The 20,070-nt window shown below is 47.7% G+C and overlaps 1 protein-coding gene across 4 annotated transcripts in view; it reads right to left on the reverse strand.

Annotated features, from left to right (window-relative positions):
- Nucleotides 1-20,070, reverse strand: part of LOC139756716 (uncharacterized) — a 507,212-nt gene that overhangs the window by 102,485 nt on the left and 384,657 nt on the right. The window contains exon 1 of one of the 4 annotated variants that reach the window (XM_071676400.1): nucleotides 17,361-17,495. The exons of the other annotated variants lie outside the window; for them this stretch is intronic. The gene's annotated coding sequence lies outside the window, so the exon portion shown is untranslated. Of the gene's footprint in view, nucleotides 1-17,360; nucleotides 17,496-20,070 lie in introns of those variants that run through there. 4 annotated transcript variants of the gene reach the window in all.

Genomic DNA, 20,070 nt, shown 5'->3' on the forward strand with positions numbered 1-20,070 from the left:
CGTCGTGCTCAAGGGGCAAATGCAACAAGTCGACACAGTTCCCTCATGCACACGGATACACTATGCAAATTCAAACAGTTAAATAATACTGAATTTTTCTCCACAAATATTATTACATAACAGTTACCTGTCGTATTTTCTGAGGGATGTTTGTTCTGCTATCGAACCACAGGCTTGGCGGACATCATTACGAGTCGTCTGGACGGTGGTGATTGGCTTGTTAGTGACGTAAGGGTCGTCCAGCCGTTTTCTGGGTGAGGAGGTTAGGGCAGAACAAGTTTCCTCCCTTCTGTCCTTCCCTCCTTCTTGTCCTCTTACTCTATTTCCTATCTTCGGTCTTCCCATTCATTCTTACCTTCTTCCAACGCTCTCTGTCTTTACCATCTTCCGTCCACTTGTGCTGGGCAGTCTTGTCCTCGACTCGCTCTACCCTCTTCTCTCTTTCTGTTTGCTGCATCATCAACTTTCATCACATCTGCGGCTCATGAAAATATTCTGTCTACGTTCTCCATTATCTTCATCTGATCATTCCATCCACCTTTTCCATCTCTCCCTCCAGGCTCTCTTTTTTTTTTCTGCCTCCCACTCCACCATATCTTCCCTCCCACCACGAAGCGTTGGTCACATGTTTTCATTCACTGTTGGATATTTCTAGGTCAGGCTACACAAGCGGCCACGTAAAAGATTTTGGAGATGAGGACGAGGAGAGGGAAAGAGGTACATACGGGGAATGGAAGATGAGAATCTCAGAGATATGATAAGAGGGAGAAGAAGTGCTCGGAGTATGAGGGAAACACAATAAGGTGGTTAAAGGGGAAGCGGGAGAGGGACGATTCATAGCGAGTAAGAGAAGGCGAGAATGGCTTGTCTACACTCATGAGAAATGAGAAGAAGGACAGCATCTTGCACAGTCAAACTCGAGCGTGAAAAGAATGTGAGAAATCTTCAGAATGTCGCCCTTAAACAGTCCACAAAAGCGGAGGTGAGTCCCTCGCATTGAGGTACTCCGGGGTGAGGCAATTCTCCCCTGAGATCAAGTTAAGGACCTCGGGCTGTTGTATTATGCAGAGTGGCATTACCTCCAGCAGGTCAGGTTAAAGACCTTACACTGAAGTACCCACACAGCGAGGCACCAACTGAGACACGTCAAGATGAGGACCTCTCCATAAAGCCACCCGTCTAGAGAGGAATTACCTACATCGAAAGAAGTCCTATCGAGACAGGCCGAGTCTCGCACCTCACACACGAACTAAGCAGAAAACTGAAGAGAAACATCTTGCAGTTGGGTCCAGCGTCGTAAAATACGAGAGAACCCTATTTACAGCGAACGAATATCCCTGGCATGAGGCAGGACAGGTATTACCCCTACAACAAGTGATTTACCTTCACTTAGCACCACCGCCAGTCTGTATTTTGACACTCACTCCGCCAGCGACGCGTCACGGACCAACTCCAGGTTAGAATACGCCTAACTTACGCACCAAGATCTCTGTGATAATATCGAAGGCATAGATGCATAGGAAAATAATAATGCCAGGTAATAGATGGCTGGCCGATCCCCGGTCCCTCGCTGTGTCACAGTCTTTCATCCTGCACCGTTGCTCTTCGTGGTCTCGTGGCCGTCTCGTATTGCTTCGTGGTTTCCCACAGATTTTCGCAGTTGCTCCAGTATCTCTTCGCGATGCTCATAACTCCCTTAGATATTCAGTGTCTCTTTGGGTTTCTCCCGTTTTCCTTTCGGTTTTCAGTAAACTCTGTCCACTGACAGTGTCAGTACCTCCCAGCCGTGGCCTCCTCTTCCTCGCTATGGACGGAGCCAATGTTGGAACGAAGTGGATCAGAGAGAGGACCCGCTCTTGCTGTTGACTGCAACATAAAGCAGTACAAACGAGAGCTGCATCTCTTTAGCGAATTCATCTTCTTTACTGTCTAACTGTCTCCATCCTTAATTAAACACTTTTTTCCCCCCCACTGCTCCCTCTGTCTGCCAACCCTGGCGAGAGGGTCAGGTAGGGGCATCCTGTTCTACGGCCCGGCTGCGAGGATGGACGCATCAATCAACCTCCCAGATCAGGGGGAGTTGGATGCTTTAATGCACCAATCGCGCCAGTAATTGGCTATAAAAAGGTCGCACCCGCCAGGAAGAACTGGACTTTCTGGCGGGCTTCCAGCCGATCATAATGCTGAAGAAATTGAACATCACTCACTCGTCGCCATAACTTGCTGAGGTAAACGGTACACACCTTCAAATGTGAAGGGGGAATACGCGTTACATCAGCATTTGGGGATTTCCACGCAAGAATCTCGGAGTCAGATGCCGTTCCATAGATCAAGGACAAAAAAAAAAAAAAAAAACGATCATAAGATATATGTATATATTTTTTTCCTAGCAATTCAGGACCGTAGGGGCAATATGACATTACTTGTTCATATATCAGGAAAGCGTCGTCCACACAACAACACTTTTCTCCGGGTAAATACCAGTTTCCGCCCACACACACACACACACACACACACACACACACACACATACACTGCCCGACTGGTGTCCGTCTGCTTGGGTGTGTGGTGGTAACCATAGTGATGGTGTAGTCTGGCCAGCAGAGGTGGCCGAGATGATGTGGTCTGGCCAGCGGTGGTGGCCATGGTGGTGTCGTCTGGCTTGTGGTGGTTGGCCACAGTGCTGGTGATTGCGTTGGTGTAGTGATGAACGTGGTGGGGAAGGATGGAGATAATGTGTGGCGGTGTTGGAGAGGACGAAAGTGACCGTGTTGGTGATAAGTGTTGGTGGTATATGTGAGGATGTTGGCGTCGCTGCTGGTCAAGTTATAGTTCATCTTCTGATAACAATGGTGCCATGTTGGTGATGGTGATAACATCGCTGATGGTTTATGGTGATGAGGGTGTTCGTGTTAGTGGAGATCACTGGTGCTAATGATGATGATGATAATGATGGAGACTCCCGGTGATGGTGAACGATCTGGTGGTGATGATAGTGAAGATAAAGTACTGGCGGTGGTGGAGATGGTAGCGACAGTGGTGATGGAGGTAGTGCTCATCGCCTGGTGTGGGTGATAGTGAGGATGATAGTGATGATGACGCTGGTGGTGCGTTAAGAATGATTTACAGAAAAGAGGAATACACCTCACTTCCGCCGGAAGATGAGAGCATGTATCACAGAATGGAAGCAGACAGGACCCACATCTGTGATTGCAATTTCAAACAGCATCTCACATGGAGCTGTGTGCTTTCACACGCTTGTCCTGCTTGCGTTATACAGTGGACATCACAGGTCGACGGCAAGTAAGAATGCAGAAAGCACAGGAATCATGTGTAATCAACATACAGGTGTTTTGCTCCAGAGAGAGAGAGAGAGAGAGAGAGAGAGAGAGAGAGAGAGAGAGAGAGAGAGAGAGAGAGAGAGAGAGAGAGATGGAATCATGATGATCCATATCTTGGATGCACTTCAACCTAACCCAGGGGGACTGGACATGCTAATCCTGCCCCACGGCTCTTGAGAAACTCATGCTAACCTCTCGGACTTCTTTTTTTTTTTTTGTATTAGCATGCAAGACCACTACCTCACGCCAACGTATTCTCTCAGTTCCCAACATCTTGCACTTCAGCGCCTGCCACGCAAACATCCTTAGCACCAGCGGGAAGGAGCGAGGCGGTGTAAGCAAGCAGGCAGGCAATGTCACCCTTCCAAAGTCCGCTCCTTGGGGGTCGAGCTTATCTTCAGCATCAGGGCACAAGCGTAGACCCCCGAGCCTGATAAGACCCTGAGCATCCACCTTTGTCTTGCCTTATCAACGTGTTATCACTTATGCACTGTCAAGGGTATGTACCGGCTGCAGGGGCAGGGAGGGACGAAGGCACATCCCTGGGTATTATCCCTCCCTGTAGGTCCTTACGCAGCAGAGCTACGGTAAAGACCTCTGCTCTAGATGGTCAAGTGTGCGCAGAACACCAGCCTTGCCTCGTGCTGCCAGGCGTATAAGGTACACACACACACACACACACACACACACACACACACACACACACGTCTACAGGCGTAGAGAACATTATAATGTCGTCATTTACCGTAACTGTGGTACAGATATGATCTGTACAGTGACTATATCTAACGAAACACACTGACGATGAATGTCTGCTACACTTCAAGCGCAGGTGTCATAACCACCTGCACTTATAAAAGCATAACGTAAATATGAATTCCTTATGCAGGTAACTATATCATTTAATCATAAAATGAGAGGGTTAATTACTAAACAGACAGGTAGACCAATATCTATGTAGTTAAATCATTTGTTCAAAAATATAACAGAAATGTTAACGGGAAGAAACCAATAAATCCCACACTCTTAACTAACTTTTACTAGCGGACACAAGTTTAGAAAACGCACACAGTCATCTGTGATACACGTCAGAACTGCGTATGATGCAGATATTAGGTGTATACTTGAACGGTCATACAGACTCAGCACACCATTACAAAAAAATCAAGAAATAACTGCGTGGAAGGTTGACGTATCATCTTTATATGTGTAGTGTATCATTTCAAACTTACAGCACGAAGGTACGACCCTTGAACACGACGGTGCGACCCTTGAGGACGACGGTACGATCCTTGGTGTGATACTATGGGTCGCACCGTCGTACTCAAGGGTCGTACCTTCGTACTCAAGGGTCGTAACGTAGTGCCCAAAATATATCTTATCATTCGTACAACCAATTTCACATACCGATTTTATCATTTTCTAACACAGTTACACAGTTGATTCCCTAGCGCTCTGCAGGGAGCGGCGACGCAGACCTCGGCGAGCTCCTGCCGCAGACTGTATTGCCTGACGTCTGCGCCCCAGTGACCTTCTTCAAGACACCGCCCACACGCACGCCGCGTCTCCAGACGGAGGCCGCCCGACGAACTCCAATGACTCAGGTCAAGGGCAACATTCACCAAGCTGGTCCTTGAGGAGTAGAACCGGACGGACTGAAAGGTGGAGACTGAAGGAGGAGGAGGAGGTAGACGAAAGTGACGGAGTACGACCTGGGAAATGGGATTGGTTGAAGAAGTTGAGGACAAGACAGACGGGGGTTACAGGAAGGGCTTGAGGAGGGGTATGGGTTAGTAGGAGGGAAGTGATTCACTGAAAGACAGAAGGGAGTGAATAAGGGAGGGACTGAGGGAAGAGTCGAAGGTAGGAGGGAAGTGAAGAGGAGATGAGATTCTGAGGGAGGCAATGTGGAACTAGGCTAGCAGGGAGGCTAAAGAGGAGGGTCTAGGGTGGGGAGGGAGTGAGGGCTGGGAAGGAGGGACAAGGGTGGGGAGGGAGTGAGGGCTGGGAAGGAGGGACAAGGGTGGGGAGGGAGTGAGGGCTGGGAAGGAAGGACAAGGTGGGGAGGGAGTGAGGGCTGGGAAGGAGGGACAAGGGTGGGATGGGGAGTGTAGCTGAGGGGGTATGACGGAGGGAGGACCTGGACTTGCACGACCACATATATTACTCACTCAGTGTACAGTTAACATGCCAGGCAACACCTCCTGCCATGTCTCCCTTCACCTCTCTCTCTCTCTCTCTCTCTCTCTCTCTCTCTGCAACCCTGCAACCTAGGCCCTCCATCCTTCATTGCCTCCTTCAGACGCTCCTCATAAAGCACTCGTCACTCACACATGGAGCCACGGTCATTCTATTCTCTTATCTCCTCCCCCCCCCCCTACTCCTCCTCCTCCAAACTCCTGGAGCTTATATGGCTATAGCGGTGATCAGTACGGCCAGGTCATCCGGGAACACAGACACACACACACGGTTGTTTAGACGGCTGGATGCTTCAGCTAGGGCTCCAGCGGCCCCATATTCAACCGTCCGGGCTCCTCTGGCCCTACGGCCAGAACTGTGAACTTCTCGTAAAATACTGAGGGAGATTTCTCCTGACGCCTCCGGGGCGGAGGTGTGTGTGTGTGTGTGTGTGTGTGTGTGCAAAAACTGGCCAATAGACTCCGGGAACGATCGTCTCGGTGGAGGTCCAACACCGAGAGAAGCATCGCAACCTGGGATGCGAAACCACTGGGACCAGGATTCAACCCTTTCTGTGAACCCTGTAAGATGTATTCGATACATCAAAGCATCGCTCACTCGCATCATGAGAGATTCTGACCTCACAGCGGGCTTGAATATCATCATAACATGTATAAAAGATCATTAAACTGTTTTTATCGAGAAAAAAATACTATCTCTTGGACTGAACCCAGGCTACTGTGTGTTCTGAGACGCTCTGGTCGTTTGGAAGCAGATAGAATTCTCTTGCTGGCTTTAGATTTATTTACACTGTTGTATCTGATCCTCTGTTTTGTACCATTGGATCCCCTCTGTCGATGCTACTCTCGAATGCCACTCGATCCTAAAACAAGGGCTCAGCTCAAGCGTGGTGGGAGCCACTGTGACCAGAATAGCACCCGTAACAACCCTACATACTAATGCACGAACTAAATGAGCCGTGCGTGCCAAGCCGTCTTGCAAGATGTGGCAATAATACTTGCCACTGACAACGCGCTCTGCCCTTACTTTTTCTTCTCTCTCTCTCTCTCTCTCTCTCTCTCTCTCTCTCTCTCTCTCTCTCTCTCTCTCTCTCTCTTCCCAAACCAGCAATTCATTTCTTCTTCTTTTTCGAGTTGTAAGAGACTTACGTCTGCCTTCACCTGTCTACATACAATCTTGGACTATTTCCATGTTGACATTCCGGTTGCCAACCATCCAATACAGAGAATTCTATAGCCAATCACCGCGAGGCCTGGGGCTGGCGGGGCCAATCAACGTGCAGCAATCTTCGCCCTGCTTGACGCCTCCAGATTCCGTAATTACCTTGCAAGTTCTCCCCATGCGTGTAAATGGCTCCTAAGTCTTGGGAATTTCAATATTCAATTACGCCGCTGAAACTCATACCGTATAAATTATTCAGTGGGTTTACTCATCGGCCTCACCTCGTGTACGCTGAGTAATTAGCGTCGACCAGGGTGGATCCATCGCCTCGAACGAACCCACCCGAGTGTACCTATGTCCCCCACGACTTGTCTACCTCAAGACCACAGAGCGTGGTCCAAGCCCCTCTACCTCGTGACCTGTGGTGGGCCCAACCTAATGACCTGCACCTGAGCACCGTACCTTGTGACCTGTAAGTACGTGAGGACCTTTAAGCTCACTCCTGTACCTCGTGACCTGTGCAGGCCGGACCGATCTTTGAGTGATGACCTTGTGAAGATCCAGTGACCCGTAACTCTACACCTGTGACTACCACATGCTAATCACCTGTAGGCTGATTAGATGCAAATTAACACCTGTGACTATCACATATTAATTGCCTCATCGCTTGCGACTTATTGCCTGTACCTAACTAACGAAGACACACGCACACTGGAGCAAGAAGCAAAGTGTATCCAGATTATCAATTATGACACATGACTTGGAAAGGCTAATAACCAATATGACCAGTGACCTGTAAAGGGTAATTACCAATAACTAATTACAGTATCTCATTAACGATTTGTAACTCAAACACTGAATATATATATACTAACGACTGACGCGTTAAATACGACCTGGAGATAGTTAACAACCTTTGCATATACCATAAGTTAGCAAAGACGTGTAACTCAAAGGTTATCTGTAACTGACGACATCTAACGCTACCTATAATTCTTTTAAAGTAACTCATCCGTATGATTTGTAACTCATTAAAGATTTACGACTCTGAGGCCACTTGTGAGTTACTGCCTGCAACCAACTCAAAACCGGTAACTCATCAGTGAATTATAAGCCTGTAACTCGTGACCAATCTATACTTCAGGGCCAAACGGTAACTCAAAATCAGCCAGTGACCCAGGGTCAACCTATAACTCAATACTCACTGGGAACTCACCATCTTATTGTACCAATCATTACTCGCCCGTACTAACCGTAACTCAGAGAGAATCAAAGACTTTCGTCCAGGCAAATTCATCATTGCTAGTTACCAGCACTCGGTAACTCCCCAACCAAAATTGGTCCCCAATTTTCTTGAGTGACCACCGCTGGAATGGGTCTGGACGATGGTCTGCTGATTACGCTAGACCGAAAGACCAAGACCAGCTTTGCCTATCCCATCCTATCCTTGCTTATCTTTGCCTATCCCTGCCTATCCAAAGCACTCAAAACATCCCACAGAGTCTTTCCTCTGTCCTCTATCCTCTTTGATCTTCCTTCGCCTCTATGCTCTATCCTCGACACCTTCTAGCCTCCCGTCACATCTATCCTCTACTCTCAAACCATCAGTGCCCCTCCGCCACATTTATCCTCTACTCACAAACCCCTCTACCTTACCGTCACATCTATTCCCTATCCTCAATTCCCCTATATATCCCCCCCTCCCCATAACATCTAGCCCCTATCCTCAACCCCCTCTAGCATGTCCACATCTATCCCCTATCCTCCACGCCCGAACCAGCACAAGCAAGTTACACAACTGTTCAATTATACGCCACGATATCTTTTTTTTCTTCTTCTTCTTACCGTTAACATCTCCCTTCAGTCTTCGGCCATCACAGGAGATCGCTGTTCTCTCTCTCTCTCTCTCTCTCTCTCTCTCTCTCCCCAACGGCCTTGGCCCCTGTAACTCGACGACGGACGCCCATCATATACGTCCTTATCTCTCGCGTGTATCACCACTCACCGCGGCCGGGACTATATACTGGATATAACCACCGAATCAAAGCATACCTCCCGAGCCAGTGTCTCTCTCTCTCTACCACAACACGTGCACCAGGTGAGGAGGTCCATAGTCTCTGTACCTCGTGGGCGCCAGGGGAGTCAAGCCAATACACACATGTGACTTCTTCCATCTGTCGCAGAGGAGGTTGAGGTCAGGTATGGATGTCCTCAGGTCTATAATACCTTGCCATTGACGTGGCCACTTCACGCCTGGATCGAGTCAACGTTCAGTTCACAAGGGGGAACCACCCCCATTTATGTACGTGTGTACATAACTGGCTGTATCGCCAGTGTACGGGTGTGTACATATTTGGCGGTGTTTCTCGTATATGGATATGTATATATGTAAATGGTTAGTGTGTGTATGGGTGTTTATATATATATGGGTGTGTTGTATTCACATGTGTTTGTATGTAAGTTCATGTTCCTTGTTCGTGATGTATGTAAACATTAGAGTGCATTCCTTGTGCACGCACGTGATATCTTTGTGTGCGTCTTTTCCTATGTATACATATGTAACTATGCATACAGCTACCCTTAGTCCCTGCATTAGAATACTACTCTATCTTCTGCACCCCTCTAATCAAACCCCCGCCCCAACACACACTTCCAGCACCAGAACCATCATCAACCAGCAATTTACACCTCGACCAAGCCAGGGGCAGCACCATGTTATCAGATACACACCAACACAAGAGACAATTACATATATATGTGTGGATTATGAAAGGGTGGAGGGAGGAGGGGAATGATTTACAGCATGAGGCCCAATTAAGCCATGTAGATCCAATATATGGATCTTCTAACCCCAAGAGCAAATCTTACGACATAATATATACCATGAAGACATGGCGAAGGATAAGAACGCGTAACTCGCCATATCTAGATTACATTTTATGCAAATCTGACCACACAGCCTCACAGAACAAAGCCACTGTCTGTCCAATTGGCGAAGGAAAAAAAACATCCTAAGACAGATAAGAGATAAGAGGGTCATGTTCACGTATATCGTCTACTGAAATATCAAGATCTGTAATCACTTGCACCCCATATGCAAATCATTTTCGTCTGGCACTTTTTTAGAACCACAGTTACTGTAACTACTCACTATACTGCAAGGGATTATCAGTTCTTTCTCGAGACTTCTGATCGTTCTATGCTCTACGACATGAATTGGTTGGTTGGTTATCTGGGTCTTAAGAAAATCGACGGCCAGGGTATTAAAGGCCGCGTCACCTTTCAAACCACCAACTGGAAAATCTTATCACTTTACGACCCTTGAGTACGACGTTACGACCCCTGGGTATAATGGCCTGGCCTTTGACCTAAGCCTTTGGGGGTCATACCATCGTTCTCAAGGGTCGTACCTTCGTGCTCGAGGGTCGTACCTCTATTAACCCTCCCGGTACATATGGTACTTATTTACCTACAGTGCATTAATGGCAGAAGAATCACGGACGAGGAAGGAGCGAAGCCACCAATAACGCCTAATTACATCAACCAATTACACAGTGAAGCAGTAACTCATCAAGGAGTGATGGAATAAACAGGGTGAGCAATTAATCGCATAATAACAATAAGAAAATAAAAAGAACAGAATAAATGGGGAAAATGTAGCATAAAAATGGATAAATAGGGAATATGTAGCATAAATATGGGCAAATAGGGAAGATGTAGCATAAATATGGGTAAATAGGGAAGATGTAGCATAAATATGGGTAAATAGGGAAGATGTAGCATAAATATGGATAAATGGGGAAGATGTAGCATAAAATGGGTAAATAGGGAAGATGTAGCATAAAAATGGGTAAATAGGGAAGACGTAGCATAGAAATGGGAACCGACGACCTCCGTTGGGAGTTGGATTAAGCAGACACCACGGCGGTTGTGGCGCGCGCGAAGGCCGCGGGTTATTGGACGGGTTGTATTCATATTGTAAGGGACCAGCCGGGTGTGAAGATGGCGAGTAGACATCACATCAGGAGCAGTTCCTCCGTGCAGGGGCAGGGCAGCCGTAGTGCCGCGGGTGACAGGCGAAGAACATGAGAACGACCGACAATGCTTGTGAAGATGCAGGCACCTGATTGGTCGACGGTGGCTTTAACCCCCTCGCCTCTAATTACCATCAGTGGGTTCAATCATAAAAACCGGGAGGACCAAATATGTTCCTGCCGCTCCTCTCTCTCTGTGTGTGTACGCGTCCACTGGGGTTTTATCTACCATCTCTGCTCGTATCTTTACTATGTTGTGAGAATCAACATGAATCAGCTTATTAAGTCCGAGACTACTGTGCTATCAGAGTGTTAATTAAGAGTCAATAAGAACCGATTTCAAACCACGCACTCTCTCTCTCTCTCTCTCTCTCTCTCTCTCTCTCTCTCTCTCTCTCTCTCTCTCGGGAAATATCTTTTTTTTTTTTATCGTTTCGTAAATCAGAAGTGCTCGGTGTGTGACTTCTTCGCCTCAGAGTGACTCAGATATTTGCGCCCAGCGCATTCAAACACTCGCTGGGACAGCATTCACACTCGCTTGAAAAAAGAAAAAGAACAACAATAAAGAGAGAGTTGTGACGTAAGTAGGTAAATACTCCATTTGGGCCTGGGCCACCGAGATCTGAGGGCAAGGTTCACCCTATGTCTGCCTTGAGTGAGAGATAACGATGAAGAAGGAGGGGACAGACAGACATCGGTCGAGAAATAAAGAAAAAAAACACATAGATAGAGACTGACCAGAGATTAGATGGAGAGAGAGAGAGAGAGAGAGAGAGAGAGAGAGAGAGAGAGAGAGAGAGAGAGAGAGAGAGAGAGAGAGAGAGAGAGAGAGAGAGAGAGATCCCAGGATGTAATCAATAAGTAGAAAATAGATAAGACACCGTAGGCTAAGCCATGATCACCTGTGTCTCCGCCCTTGCGAATACGTATGTACCTCATCATGATCGTCATTACTGCCCTTCCACCCCTAAACAACCCATGACGTCACCCAGCTCACGCTAACCCGTTAGAAGAAGAAGAAGAAAAAAGAAGAAGAACTCCTCCTCCTCTGCCCCGGCCTCCAAACACTGCACGGCGGTGGGGAACTCGAGGCCCAGACTCTAAGAGGCCTCTCCACCCCAACACCAACATTAGGACCGTCGTGGAGGCAGAGTTCCCTGGGAAGATTCGAGAGCAAATATAAACCGTAGGCCTTCGTGCCCCTCCCTCCACTCGCTGCTACCAAAGGGAGAAATAGGTAAGGAGGGTGGGGGTAAATAGGTAAGGAGGGTGGGGGGTTTCGGTAAGGAGGGTGGGGGTAAATAGGGGACGGGAGCAACGCTTACCCCTTTAAGAGGTACCCGAAGGCAACACACCTGTGCCCCTGAAAGCTGGGTGGTACCCGGTGCTGGAGTACCCCGTCTGGTAACTGGTAATTGGCTGATAAGGATATTGAAATATTCTGTGACAGGAGAGGAGCGCATGAGCGCTTGCGTGAGTGCGTGTCCTAGGAGGGGGGGGGAGGGAAGAGAGAGAGAGAGATGGAGAGAGAGAGAGAGAGAGAGAGAGAGAGAGAGAGAGAGAGAGAGAGAGAGAGAGAGAGAGAGAGAGAGAGAGAGAGAGAGGACGAGGAGGAGGGAGTTACATGCGTGGGTGTGAGAGAGGGAGGGTTGCGTGTCATCAGAGGGTATATTACGGGTGCCGTGAGAGGAGGTCACATGCCAGAGTGATATGTGCGAGTGTGAGGGAGAAGAAGAGGAAGAGAGGAGAGTGTGTATGTGTGCGAGTGTGGGGAGAAGGAATGTGGTGTACGAGTACGTAGGGATGATGTGGTGTGAGTACGTTCCACTGTGCTGGTGGTAGGGCGGGAGGAGTGGTGTGTGACATAACCCTGGGGTTGTTTGGGAATGCTTGCATGAGTCGACCGATTTCGTCTACGACCGTGAGAGAGAGAGAGAGAGAGAGAGAGAGAGAGAGAGAGAGAGAGAGAGAGAGAGAGAGAGAGAGAGAGAGATCATCTAACCTTACCCCCTCCTACACCATCACTTTACAAAAACACTTAAATGACCTTTTCTTTTAATACTCCATTCTTGACCTCCTTTGGCAAAGACGGTACGAACCTTCAAGCACACTTACAATGGTTAGGCTAAAGGCTTAGGCCATCACACCCAAGATTCGTAAAGTCGTGCTGAAGGTCGTGCCCAAGAGTACGTGTTGTCGTGCTCAAGGGTACGCGGGCCGTGGTGTTCGAGGGTACGTGCCGTGTGTTCGAGAGGCTACAAGTCCTTCCTGCTCCAAACTCTGCTGGACAAAGACGTTGACTGCTCCGTCCTCAGGCCATGTCCTCCATGTCAGACCTGACTTTCATATCAAGTTCAATTCTCTCGCCTAACTGAACAGGACAAGAATATGCTCTCATGGCGTTCCTCAAGGGGGTTAATACGTTCCTTTCTCGACTACAAGGTGTCCCAAATCTCTCCTCAGCTCCGGCCAGAAGAAATGAGAAAGGGAGAGAAATATGTGAGTTATTTCTAAAGTTGCGTGTTTGAATTCCATCTTGCTGAAAGGGACTTAGCCTGAGTTTGTCCCTTCATCTATCCCAAGTGAATTTTGTGATCTGTGGAACTCAGAGATTCTCTGGCTACACTGGTGTGGTCCAGGAGGTCTCTGGCAACGCTGTTGTGGTCCAGAGGGTATAAGTGAAGCGAGGAATGGCTGTGGTTGAGAGAGAGAGAGAGAGAGAGAGAGAGAGAGAGAGAGAGAGAGAGAGAGAGAGAGAGAGAGAGAGAGAGGAAGCCAGCGGATGGATAGGCTTTGGTGGTGAAGGAGAGGAATGCTGGAGATGCCAGGTTACCGTAACCAGGGGTGTGGGAGGATAATAGGAGTGTGGGCGTGTCCATGCCAATCATATGTGACAAGACAACGATCACTCCCTAGCAGTCATCCATCAGCGCCACTTACCGCAAGCAACACCATCATAAATGGGCCTACCCCAGTCGGTCCGTGTTATGCCGCCTCGCCTCCTCACGAACTCGCGACACTTGGTCCGTGAAGTCATACGCTTGTACGCCCGTAGGATCTCACTGTTTCCGGTCCTGAGGCTACTTGGTTCGCCCGTCCTTACGTCTGTCGATTTCCTGTGGTTGCTGTATAACCACACACTTCGTAATACCCCAGGTCTACAGAACCCGCATAGACCCATAGTTACCAGATCAATGGAAGACCCTATATATAGCTACATGGTCCGTAGGGGTCCATGGCCACAGGGTGGTCTGTACATCAACTCTGCTGAGGATGTCGTCTCCCTACAGGCGTGGCCTTTACTACAAGACATGGGGGCCAGTGATGGAGTCGCCACTCACACCGCCAGGGGCCTTGCTAATGACCCATGACTGACAGACACTAATCAGCAAGAGAACAGGACAGAGTCGTGGGAATCGTAGCTTTTTATTCCCATGTGAAGCATGAACGACTGCGTTATACAACTGCACTAGTTACCCATCTCCCTTGGACCTACATAGGTTTACATCCAGGCAAATATTTGGTAGATATAGATAGGGGAAAAAATGGACTCCCTTGAATGGAGAGGAAATTGGGTGAATTGAGCTAAATCGTTCCAGGTCATGTTTGGTGGTGGAGTTTGATGAGGAAAAGGTTTACATGAGTTTTGATGTGTGTGTGTGTGTGTGTGTGTGTGTGTGTGTGTGTGTGTGTGAGGGGCGGGGTTACCTGCTGGTCAGGAAGGAGGATGGGTGGTGGGGGGTGGGGGGAGGAGGGGAGTTTAAAGTGTGTTTTTACCTGGCGAGTGTTTGTGTAGGGCCTACCTGCCTGGCTCCTCCTGCCACACCCTCCTCCTGCTACTACCGTCACCACCACCTCCGTCAGGATAAGGAAAAGAAAACACACACACACACACACACATACGAGTGTTGGGACCCCACGAGTGAGGGACCCCCTCCCTAGATAGTACAAATAGGTAATTACAAAGAAGGAATCATTGAAAAAAAATAATTGGTTTATAGAAATGATAAACGAGAAAATAAAACTATCAAATAACACAAAATGAAAGACGAGGACGCAAAAAAAAAAAAAAATACGAACGATTGAAAGAAAAAAAGAGATTGAGATGTTGAATGAAATACCAAGAATAAAGCAAGGGAGGTATAGCCAGAAGAGACACGAGAAGGAGAGGAAAAGGTAAAAAAAGACTGGACGAAATAGAGGGCGAGAGGGAGGGAGGGAGGCAGGGAGTCTAGAGGCCACAGGTTCCATTTGTTGGCTTGGTCCAAGACAATCACATTTCTGATTTCACTTCCTTGGCTTATTGTGTTGACGTCGGGGTGCGGGTGGGTTGGTGGTGGTGGTGGGAAGGTGGGGAGGGAGGGAGAGAGGCGGTTGGGTGATGTGGGTGGTTTAGGGGGGGGGGAAGGGGAAACGAGGCGTGGGCGTAAGGTTGGCTAAGGGGAGGGGTTGGTGGTCGGGTAGGGATTGGGAAGGGGGGCGGCTGAAGGGGGGAGTGGGTGAGTTGGGGGAGGGGAAAAAAAAAAAAAACTCCCGGGATAAAACACAGAGGTATTGGTGGCAGTGGAGAGAGAGAGAGAGAGAGAGAGAGAGAGAGAGAGAGAGAGAGAGAGAGAGAGAGAGAGAGAGAGAGAGAGAGAGAGAGAGAGAGAGAGATTTGAGGGGATTTGGACCTAAGACTCGACCTAGTGTATGTGTGTGTGTGTGTGTGTGTGTGTGTGTGTGTGTGTGTGTGTGTGTGTGTGTGAGGCGTGGTCAGTGATCAAATAGACGGGGTCAATATTCACGACTCCACGACACAGAACGAGACCTGCTAATATGTGATAACTTCCAGATTATATTTCTAGGACTCGCCGCGCGAGTGTGGCGCCGCCGCTTAATGGGCAGTGTAATGGGGAACCAGGGGAGTATAATGGGACCATGTGATGAGAGTAATGAACAGTGGAATAGGGATAAATGGGCTATGTAGTTGGATGGATGTGTGGCTCAGCACGGATGGAATGGGTGCTTTCTAATGGGAGTGTGGGTGGTGTAATTATGGGGCAGACTGAGGTCTTAATGGGGAGTATGATGGGTTGATTGGTGTATATGGGGAGCGAATTCAAGTTCACTGGTGTAAATTGGTACAAATGGGGCATTTAATGGGTGTAAAGAGGGGTGAATGAGGTACATAATGGGTTGACATCACTGGGGTAACATTTAAGTGCTCCTAAACGTGACGCATTCGTAGGCCGGCCGGCCAGGGTCAAGCGCACAAGTTCGAATCCCGGTTGCTGCAGCTGTTCATCCGCCCCTTCGGAATTGGTCGATAAAACGGGTTCCTAGGTCAGCCTAAGGTATATATATATATATATATATATATATTATATCTTTTCCAAAAGCAACATGCAAAACTCTGATTTCATTTACATTTACACAAACTCTTACTGTAAATTACAACCACTACAGATTTAAGCATAATATTGATGTTCCAGGGTTTCAGAGATACACGTGAAGGATATGTTGGTAAATGGATCCTATAGAGAGGTCATATCGAGACTCAGAACATATCGATGACCCATCGCGCTCTTCCGATGGGATGCGAACCCAAGGCTTCCCTATCACCCTCCCAGCTTAAAGCACAAACCCACTGTACGCTAAGCGTTTGCTTCCAACCATCCCTAACCACTTGCCTTCACCAATACTATCGCATACTTAATCTGTTTATCAAGTCGAAATCCTGTAACTTCTCATCTGTTATCATTAGTACCACTTTGTATTCTGTAAATCATGCACCGTGTATTTGAAGTACCGTAACATTCCCCCACCATCTGAACTTCCTCTATATCATGACCAATACAACACTGACCCTCTGTATTGCATGCCCAAAATCAGTGGCATGATCTCACCATCCATTATATGATTGTCCTGTTACTGAGCTGTACCTCCCGCACCTCACCGTACCCTTTAATACTCTTGTACATGCACGAGTATGTGGGTCGTATGTTGCCTTGCCGTGTATCACACCAGCGCCATGAATGCTGTTCCTCCTCTTCTTAAAGGGTCAAGGACCCAGAGGGTCCATCTGGGCACACCATTCTACCTCCCCAGTGTCGATATGTTGTCCCCACTGTGCGCTCTGTACTTGCCTCCACCCTACCACCCCCAGCCATGTACCCTTCACCCAGGCTATCACTCACATGCTTTGTCTGGGCTTTTAGGTAACCTACAACTATATATAACTAAAACCAACCATAAAGTTAGCAGCCCATTAATGTTTAAACCTCAAACACATATATAAAAGAAGTTCCATCACTCACGAAGGACATGCAGACGTTTAAGAGGAGAAACAAAATTAGATTTTTGCATATCGCTCCAGTAGCCGATAATGACTTCCTCGCACACCTAATTAGTGTCACAATTAGATCAGTCTCGGAGGAGCTCATCTTCAGTTAGTGTTGTTGGCTGCCCTCGTAAGGAACACATACTGACACTAACAAGCATGAACCACCTTCAAACAACACGGTACAGCCTTTGAAGACGACCCATTAAGGACGACGATATATATATATATATATATATATATATATATATATATATATATATATATATATATATATATTCAAATACTTTCTCATGTACTCACCAACCATTAACAAGTCTGTCTCTGGCTTAGCTCGATGCCGACTTACCTAAAAAGAAAAGAGAAATGATTATTATTATTAATCATATAAAATGATTATTATCATTAATCATCTAAACACTGACTTATGATAAAGTCGGTTTTGTTGATTACTGTAGGATCTTATGATGGTTATCAGTGTCATCTGTTGGTCACGTACATGTAAGGGAAGCCATTCACAGGCTTAGAAGATTAATAAAGATTAAATAGATGATATCGCACCTACAGTGCTTGCACAAAGACCGGGCGAATGCATCACCCAGCTACAGTTACGAAAGCTAATGCCACAAGCACACACCTGCACGAACGCAAACACACACACCCATACGAGTAGGATTACCATTACAAAAACATATCTATACATACAAATGGGCAAACCCATGTATACACGAGTATGCACATACATACACAAACACACCAGATCGAAAGCACACACACACACACACACACACACACACACACACACACACACACCACAAACAGCAAGAGAACATGCCCAAGCACACGCCTATGCGAACGCACGAGAACCACCGCGCATCAACAAACACACACACACACACACACACACACACACACACACACAGTGTTTGCCAGAGGCCTAGCGACGCAGCATCAGCGGCAGGAGGAGGAGCAGAGTTCATAAGCTTGTCAGGGTGATAATAGGCCAAGACGGACACGTTATGACACCAGACACGACGAAAAAAATGACCGTTTTTTTTTTTTCTGGCTCATTTAAAAGGGACGGGCGGGGCAGGAGGGGGAGGGCAGTACTGCTAACGCCATGGTATCGACACGGTCTTTCTTAATAGGCTAACTACTTTCCCAGGATTTCCTTGACACGGTATACAGTATAATCAACTGCAAAAAGTCATACGACTTGCTCTTGCCCCCATTGTATTGTGACATAGCATTGTATCATGATATACAACAAAATCGTTTCTGAATTGGTTACGAATCGACTGGACAAAGTCAATCTCATATCCCATCAAGCAATTCTAAGCAACGAAGAAAAATTATATATATATATATATATATATATATATATATATATATATATATATATATATATATATATATATATATATATATATGTACGTTTCCCTGCAAAACAATGAATCAAGCATGATGGGAATATTTGCTGTCGTGATTTATCAGTTTTACGAAGAGTTAAAATTAAATCATACATCATGTACCTTCTAACTCCTTTGCCTTGGCAACACTGCCAATGGCGACAGAGACCGGGTCTGGAGGGAGGTGGAGGAGGTGGAGGAGGTGGAGGCACAGGAATGGTCTTGCCCAATCACAACCATATATCTATCATATTTAGTTACATCTAAATGACCAAATATCGAATGATTCTTCGTGAGTCACCCGATTAACCATCAATCAACTTCAAATATTTACATCTCACACTAAATCTTCGTAACATTTGCTGCGAAAGATCTATGTGTCAGCTGTTGACTCCTCCTGCGAATATCGTCAGTCAGTAATGTCTGGAGACATGTATTTCTCTCACGTATAATTAGGTGTGTATATACACCTGCCACTTCCTGCCTCCTCCCCCGCCGTGGCTCTCGTACACCAAGACCCCATCATTCATAATGTTGTTATGACGTCTCTCTGATCTGTCGCTTTTTATGTACTAACATGGATAGGTAGGCGAATGTGTTCACTGAATGGAGAGCTGGGCGAATGTGTTCGCTGAATTTGTAAACGCATCTTAGAATTACCCTCCTGAGCACGACGGTACGATCCTTGAGCACGACTGGACGACACTGAGGAGGACGGCACGACCTCTTGAACAACACGGAACGACCCTCAACCAAGATCGACAAGGTCGCCATACCCGAGGGTCGTACACTGTCGTCCTCCTTGGGTCGTTCCACCGCGCCCATGGGTCGTGACGTCGTTCTCAAAGGGAGTTCAGCCACTTGCCCGTGCGCCTCTCCTTGAATGAGTGCAGTGGTAGGATCTGGGCGAGGAGTCTTGTCCAACATCATCTCGAGATCCAACACTCTGTTCCTCGTCTCGGATCACACGCAACCACGACCAACGTGTAAATTTAGCCATGAGATCCACTGTGTTGTTTACAGAGTAGGGTGTGTGTCACGGAGAAGCAGGCAAGCTACAGGCACAGCCAGCAGGCCACCAGCAGGCAGGCGGCAAGCAGGCGACCAATAGGCAGCAGACAACCAGCGGCCAGCATTCACGGTCCGCCGGTTTTGTGACGTCATGCAGGCGTGACTGTGACTTTCGACCAGACAACAACAGAACCCCGGCAGACAGCTTGTCTTCCCCAGACGGCTTCACCTACCGCACAGACAGCCCAGTGGCGTACAGCCACCTCATCCACTGCATCCACCTTAACGAGAGATCGGACGATCAAGCCACCACAGACAAAGGGATTATCCACTGGCAGACAAGAGATACCCTCTGCAGGCTGTCATCGGAGCTAGGGAGCAGAGTCCGTCTGGGATCTGTAACCAGAGCCATCCATGGCACTCATGTTATGCCTCTACACGACCCCGTCTCCATGACACCCACGACCAGAGCCCCCTGGGGGAGCATGGGGGTGGTGGCGCTTGCTGGGGGACCATAACACGCCCACACGATGACTACAATCAGAGCCACGGGGGTAGGAGGAGGAGGAGCTGGGGGTGACTTACACCTGCTG

Source organism: Panulirus ornatus, chromosome 23 (genome assembly GCF_036320965.1).
Source record: "Panulirus ornatus isolate Po-2019 chromosome 23, ASM3632096v1, whole genome shotgun sequence".
Taxonomy (NCBI): domain Eukaryota; kingdom Metazoa; phylum Arthropoda; class Malacostraca; order Decapoda; family Palinuridae; genus Panulirus; species Panulirus ornatus.